The following is a 6,775-nucleotide window of genomic DNA, read 5'->3' as shown; positions in this document are numbered from 1 at the left end:
AAATCAAAACAAACACTACAATAATAAGTCTATAATATATAAAAATTATTTTCAACATAATATTAAAATTTTGCATTCTATATTATAATGATATATCTTTATATACCATTATTTTGACACAAAATGTATAAAGACCAAAATCGATTAATTTCATCTAAAAACTGAAACATCTCGCTGCACCAAAATTCACCATAATAAAAATATTCACCATGACGAAGGATATCATAGTAGCATTTTTCAGATGTTTCAGTTTCTGTGGTAGATAATGTTATTGTTTGAACCTTACTCTTTGTCTTGATGACAAGTAAAACCTTTGAACAACCATACACTCTTAACTTCTCTACACTCATCAAATTCTAATAACACTGTGGTATCCTCTGCAATGCCTCAAACTTCAATATTGTCAATATTTTGAGTGATGACAGGGCTCCTCCTTCCACTATTGGTAGCTGCTCTATCTTCTCCACCTCTACCATTATAAATGCCTCTATATTAGGAAACGCTCATCCCTTGCCAAATTCTTTTGGTAACTTCTCTATGTTGGGGCACTTAATGATCTCTAGGTGCTTAAGATTCTTGAGCTTTTGTAATGGAGGTAGTTGGTTCAACAGTTCACAACTGGACAATCTAATGTAGCCCAGATATTGAAATCCACAAATTGAATCCTCTTTTTGGTGTAAGTGAGGACATACTAGACAGATTATCCTCAATTTTTACATGGCCATCATGTCATGAGGTAGACTCTCCATATTTGTGAGATACATATGTATATGCTCCATCTGCTTCATGGTTTCAAAAATTCCTTCTCGAATTATTTCACCATTATATGTAAGCGCCAACCTTTTTAGTTGGTTTAGGGTACCCAGATCATTAATTGAAAGCCGACCTCTTCTCCATTCATTCCAAGCTATATTTATAGATCCACCTACATTCAGGTACTTTAGAGACCTAAGGTGTGAGGTCCCATAAGGCATGCACTGCAGGTTTTGACAAGAAGCAAGAATCAAAAGTTTTAGGGAAGTTAACTTAGAAATGTTGCATGGGAGTTGTGTAATATCAGATTGATAAAGATCTAATACTTGAAGGGTTCTAAGGTTTGTGACAGAGTAAGGAAGTTTCTTGATTGGCACACAACATAATCTGAGGCAAACTAAATGCTTCAAACATCCTATATTTTTTGGCAAAAACTGCAAAGCAATTCGTGACAAATCAAGGACCCTGAGAGTGGTCATACTCCCAATTACTGTTGGAATGTGAAGTCCAAATTGCATTCTTAGCTTGCAGTGGTTGAGTCATCATGGCTATCTTATGGAAGCTCTGCATAAGAACAAAACATGGGAGCTTGTGCCATTGCCTAAGGGGAGAAAAGCTATTGGGAACAAGTGGATCTTCAAATTGAAGAGAGATTTAAATGACAATTTGGAGAGTTATAAAGCTCAATTGGTGGCCAAGGGGTATGCACAAAAATCTGGTATTGATTTTGATGAAAAAATTTCACCTGTTGTACAGTTAAGTATTGTTAGAGTTGTTTTAGCTCTTGTTGCTAGTCTTGATGTGGAGTTAGAACAATTAGATGTAAAAATAACCTTCCTACACGGTGATCTCTCTAAGGAGATTTATATGCAACAACCAGAAGGTTTTGAGGAAAGAGGCAATGAGAATCTTGCTTATGGGTTGAGAAAATCATTGTATGGTTTGAAACATGCACCAAGCTATTGGTACAAGTGGTTTGATTCCTTCATGTTGAGTCTAGGTTTTAGTAGATGTGTGGCTGATAACTGTGCCTATTTTTAAAGGTATTATGATTGTAGTTTTATTATTCTACTACTGTATGTTGATGATATATTGGTAGCAGGTCCGAGCACGTGTAAAATCATCCATTTGAAAACTCAACTTGCTAGGGAGTTTGAGATGAAGGACTTAGGTAGTGCAAATCAAATTCTTGGAATGAGGATACATAGAGACAAAAGCAACATGAAATTATGGTTGTCACGAAAAACTTACGTGGAGAAGGTTCTACAACACTTCAATATGCAGAAAGCACAACTAGTTAGTACTCCATTTCCTGTTCATATTAAATTGCCTTTTGAACAGTGCCCTAGCACAGAAGCAGAGAAGACCAAGATGTCTCATGTACTGTACTCATCAGCAATAGGAAGTCTTATGTTAGCCATCATGTACACGAGACCAGACATTGCACAAGCAGTGGGAGTTGTCAGTAGGTACATAACGAATCCCGGTACTGATCATTGGAAAACTGTGAAGTGGATTCTTAGATATTTGAGAGGCACTTCAGATGCTACTATTTATTACAGTGGGAGTAGTCTTCAAGTTAATGGGTATGTGGATGCATATTTTGGTGGAGACATAGATAAGAGAAAGTCTACAACTAGTTATGTTTTCTCTTTAGCTGGAGGTGTTGTTCGTTGGGTGTCGAAGTTGCAGGCAGTGGTGGCATTGTCTACTACTGAGGCAGAATATATGGCAGCAACACAAGCTAGCAAAGAGGTGATTTGGCTTCAAAGAATTTTGGGTGAATTGTAAGTGAAGCAAGATAGCATGGTACTGCATTGTGAAAGTCAAAGTGCTTTACACTTAGCACGAAACTCAGCTTACCATTCCAAAACAAAGCATATTGATATTCAATATCACTTTGTTTGTGAAGTGGTAGAAGGTGGACAAATCTCTTTAGCCAAGATTCACACTGATGTAAACCCTACAAATATTTTGATGAAACCTATTAGTAGACAAAAGTTCATTAGGTGCAGAACTTCTCTTGGTCTGCAGATTATGTAATGATAGGCAGCATTGTCAATGGTCTTTCAGTAGAGTAATTATTCAGAGTTTGAAATTCGACTTCAAGTGGGAGAATGTTGGAATGTGAAGTCCGAATTGGACTCTTAGCTAGCAATGGTTGAGTCAACATAGCTATCTTAGCTAGCAATGGTTGCGTCATCATGGAGTACCCATTGTTTATGGTAAAAATAGAAACAATAATATTGAAAGACTAAATAGATTCAACCACAAAACCCTAGCCTAACAACAACAAAGATCCACCATAACATATGAAGTTTACCTAAGACAATGCAAATCAACAAAATCACAAAGATGATACCATCACATATCCAATAGCATTTGAATCTCCATTCTTCCTATCTCCATTGATCTTGCTTGATATATTTGTTCTCAGATTTTATGTGTGCACAAGGGCTCAACAAAGAATGGAAATGTGGTTGATAGCTTGATCGCATATGAAAGTTTGAATGCTAGAATGCTTGAAGGATTGATTAGGGTTGATAATGAAGGAAGCATCTCCTTATATAGAAGACACTATAAGAAATGGAGGGATAATATTAAGAGGTGTAAAAGATAAATGGTCGGCTAGGATTAGAGGGTAGGTAGAAGAAAATAAGAAAATAATGAGAGGGTAGGTAGTGTAGGAATTAAGAGATGAATGGCATGTGTCATAGGTAGAAAAGGCTAATGAATTAATTAAATAAATAAATATTTATTTAATTAATAGAAGAAGTGGTATCAATTAAATAAATAAAAGTATTTATTTAATTTAGAAAAAGGATAATTTAAATAAATAAATGTATTTATTTAAATGAGAAAAAGCTAGAAGAGGATAAATGAATTAATTAAATAGATAAAGATTTATTCAATTAATAGAATAATTAGGCTAAAATAATTAAATAAATAAAGATATTTATTCAATTAAACTAGACATTTTAGGTATCTACATTTTGCCCCTCTTTGAGACAATGCAGCTTGTTGCGCTGTTTCAAAGAAGATAAGATGAACTGATACAAAGTTTCATCAAGATGGGAATGATATGCTCCCTCGAGAGATTGGATAAAAATGTCTGTAAAGATTGCAGACAATCTCTCGATAAGAAAGAAAGGCAAGAAAAGATTGACAAGATAGGATAAAGTGACAGAGTCATGGGATAAAGAAGACTAACATGGGAGGCTAGGGATAGGGTAGTCTATAAGATAGACTACAAGTGAAAACATCCTCACTATCATCCACACACCTAAGAGATCAGAGTGCAGAGAGAGTAGAGAGAAATCAACAATGATGACATTAGTGCACAGATTCAATCATTTTCGTCGATATCAGAGGCCAGGATATGCTGGAGAGCTAGTAAGTACCAAAAAACCTCCTTGTATCTTGGTGCATTAATTGTTGTCATAAATGCATGTCGGGTAGGGTAATAAATGGGCATTAGATATGTTGCAAAAATGTCAAGCGGGGAAAATGATGAGAAGGTGCGTCTGCATTGGTGCTAGGCGCGTCTGGGTAGGTTAGGTGCATCGATGTCGGGTTTAACTGCGTCTATGGTTTCAAAGGCGTCTGGGAAGAGCAGACACATTTATGAAGTATGCAAGCATGTTTGTGTCTTCAATACACATTGAGGTCTTCAAGGTCGAATTGCCAATTCTGTGATAAACATACATTGTCGATTGGATAAGCTGCTGAGAGGATACATTCAAGTAGGTCCTCTAGGGAAGACTAGGATAGCCGATAGGGCTAGGATTGACAATTCTGTGATAGAACATATGTTGCCAATTAGGAAACTACTCAAGAGGATACACTCAACTAGAGGCCCTGGGATAGGATAGATCAAGACACTTTGTGATGAACAAGGAGTACCATAGAAATTGACAATTCTGTGATAGAACATACATTGTCAATTGGAGTAAACACAATGGAAACACAAGGATATGATGGAGGAAACGTAGAACTGAGTGAATTATATCGTGAAAACTATTGACAATCAACCGGCAACAACCAGGTTACAAAAACCGGGTCACTGGCCTACTAAAACATGCTTAATTATAGAACAGGTCACAACTGGGACCTCAAATCTTAGGATCTAACTTCTATGTTCTACATCTTAACTGATCTCTACTTATCTTCATTCCAATGCTCAATTACAATGATTTCTATGATCCAAGGAGATCCGGTCGACCCAGAAAGGGATCAAATACCGAAGAACAAGACCTAACGTGTAAAAACAACAAGGTCGGCCTCCGCCAAAGAAGTTCCTCCAAAAAATACAAAGGATGAAGTGTAGATCAAAGGAAGGTCAGCCACATGCCAAGGAACATCAAAATCAACGCTCAAGGCTCCACAAGCTGTGGAAGGGATCTGGTAGATTTTGTTAGATTACAAATGCAAATAGGTCTAGGCAACCGGTTCTAGAGAACTGTCTCGGAAACTAGTAGCAATAACTTGCTAGAAAGTGATCTAAATGCTCCATGGTTTGGGAATAAGGTAGATGATCAAGTCTTCAAGAAAAAATCCAACTGCTTGAGATCCGGCGAGCCAATGCTAGAAAATGTTGAAACTGCAAAACATAAAGCAAAACAAAAAGAAAAAATAGTTTTGGCTGATGCAAGATTGCCATGAACCAAGGATGCTCCTGCATCATATTATCTATGAAATATTTTATATGATCTCGATATTTAATACAATTTCTTTAAAAATATCATCATAAAACAACATACAATATGGATAAAATATTTGTTATGTGATTTGCAAGTAGGAACTATCTTTGAAATTCTAAAGATGCAATTTGCAAGATTACTATGGATGAAAAGATGTAATGTAAAGTGAAAGAAACCATTATCCAATAGAATATTCTGGTTCTTGTAACTAAGAAAAAATGTAATCTTCTTTGTTGAATACAAAACAAAAATTGCATGGCTTATTTATTCCACTTTCATAAATAAATAACATAACCCAAAGTAATTGGAGCCACTTCCATGTTTTCTTCTTTTTAAAACCACTTTCTAGTAGTAATTGTAACTACTAAACCTCTTGGGCCTTCTAATAGGTTGTACTTATCTAGTCCCTAAGATCCCTTACAACCCTCTCAAACACCTCACTCTTCTATTAATTACCAAAACCTAATTTGTTTGAAACTTAAAAATATTACTTATCTTTTCTCAAAGTATTTGAGTTATGTTTGTTGTAGACGTCTACTTTATTTTTACAATATACATTTAATATTTTGTGACAAAAAGAAAATTCAAATAATTAGAGAAAGTTAAATAGTAATGACAATTGGAACACTTAAAGCTATTTTCAAACTATTGTGTAATGAAACCTTTTCTTATTATTAGGGGCTTTGATAACCCCTAAGTAGAATAATGAAAAACCAAGTCTAAGATACCAAATAAGAATCCATCTTGTTATCACAAATCTAATAAATAATCATAATTATAGTTATAGAATAGTTGCTTCTTAGGTACTATTAGTCTTGCCTATAAGCTATAAACAACCCATTTTCTTCAATTTCTCTTAATCTATTCAACATCCAAGAATTTGAATCTATCATAGAGCCTCTTCTTGTTGCCATGAAGTCAAATTGCTCCCTTTATAGATCCTAACCATGTTTGAGAAATAAATTGTGTTAGAAAGTATCTTTGGGATCTACTATAGATAGAGGGAAGATAATTGACTTACTTGATAGAAATCAATATAATAAAGTAACAATATACAAAATCATAAGATGTTGACATCGATGAAATCAAATCTTAGACAATTTCTAATTACATATACAGTATATGTTTTCTTTTTTAGATTAATATAACTTAGACTAATATTCCTTAATGTAAATCTCAAACACATAACTCAAAAATCTTTGACATAAAACTAATATATATTAATCTTATTCTTTAAGAAATTATATTTTTTATTTTGTTTTATTGAATAAAGATAATATACAATAAAAGAATAATAATTACAAAAGATCTATATAAGAAAA

The sequence above is a fragment of the Cryptomeria japonica genome, chromosome 5 (assembly GCF_030272615.1).
Source record: "Cryptomeria japonica chromosome 5, Sugi_1.0, whole genome shotgun sequence".
NCBI classification, from domain to species: domain Eukaryota; kingdom Viridiplantae; phylum Streptophyta; class Pinopsida; order Cupressales; family Cupressaceae; genus Cryptomeria; species Cryptomeria japonica.
Note: the sequence above shows the minus strand (reverse complement) of the source record.